Consider the following 1,105-nt stretch of genomic DNA (forward strand, 5'->3'; position numbering starts at 1 on the left):
CTCTCCCGGGGAGTCCGTCGTGCAGGCCCCCGAGGGCCTCCTCTGCTCACAGCAACCCTGCAGGAAGAGCTGAGCTCACGCAAAGGCCGCAGCCGCTGGGGCAGCAAAGGTTGCCCAGAGAGCGACCACCTCCCGCCGCAGGTGCAGTAGCGCGAACTGCTGGTCCAATGCACGGATGCTCACCTGCAGGCCCAGCTGGGGCAAAGGAGGGCGCGCGATTCCAGGTAGTGCTGGACTGCTTATTCCAGAACAGCTCCCAGAAGCGCTGCCCTCTTGCTGGAGCATCCGGCAGGAAGCCTTCCGCACGCCAAGGGGTGCCTTCTCTTGGGCCGTGCCCAGCAAGGGGGCCAAGGTGGCAAAAGGACCAGCAGGAAGGCTCTGCCAAAGCCCGGGATCGAACCAGGGACCTTCAGATCTTCAGTCTGACGCTCTCCCAGCTGAGCTACTTCGGCTGCCTGTGGGACCAGCACACCCCATGGGGGGCAGAAATGGGCCCCAGAACGGGATGCAAACAGCCCCCCCCCCCAGTACACACCCTGACCTGGCTTTCTTCTCAGAGCTCCTTTGCAGGCAAGTCTTGGAGGAGCCCCGTTGAATGGAGTGAGCCTTCCCAGCTGCCCAGAGACCTACCAGCTGGGCCCTGGACACGAGGAACCCGACTGGGGATTTTGAATGGTGCCGCTACTCCACTGGTGCAGCCAATGGGGGCCGTGCAAAAGAGGGCAAGGGGCTCTCCAGGCACTACGCACCAGCGAAGAAAATCAGCGCCTGCCAAGGGGCTGCCTGGCCAGGAGGCACTCAGGGCCGACGGAGCGGAGGATGGCTCTGGGCTGCTTGCCAGAGCAAAGAGGGCACTTTTAGCACAAAGCATCTCAGCAAGAAGAGATCCCTTTGCACTCTCGTCATGCGAGAGGCAAAAGGATGGCTTTGCATCCTGCATGCGCTAGCAGAGGATGGTTTCGATCCACCGGTCTCTGGGTTATGGGCCCAGCACGCTCCCTCTGTGCCACTCTGCTGGACAGGGGAGCTGGCAGGGAACGTCCCCCTTGGACCCCCCTCCGTTCCTCCCCAGGAAACCTCAGGCCAGGGGAGGCGGGAGGCAGCA

General features: G+C 63.1%; 1 non-coding gene across 1 annotated transcript; it reads right to left on the reverse strand.

Moving 5' to 3' along the window:
- Positions 1-379: 379 nt before the first annotated feature.
- Positions 380-452, reverse strand: TRNAF-GAA. The gene has a single exon. It is a non-coding gene; the product is annotated as a tRNA-Phe (tRNA).
- Positions 453-1,105: the final 653 nt, after the last annotated feature.

This window comes from Varanus komodoensis, unplaced genomic scaffold (genome assembly GCF_004798865.1).
Source record: "Varanus komodoensis strain SLA01 unplaced genomic scaffold, ASM479886v1 scaffold280, whole genome shotgun sequence".
NCBI classification, from domain to species: domain Eukaryota; kingdom Metazoa; phylum Chordata; class Lepidosauria; order Squamata; family Varanidae; genus Varanus; species Varanus komodoensis.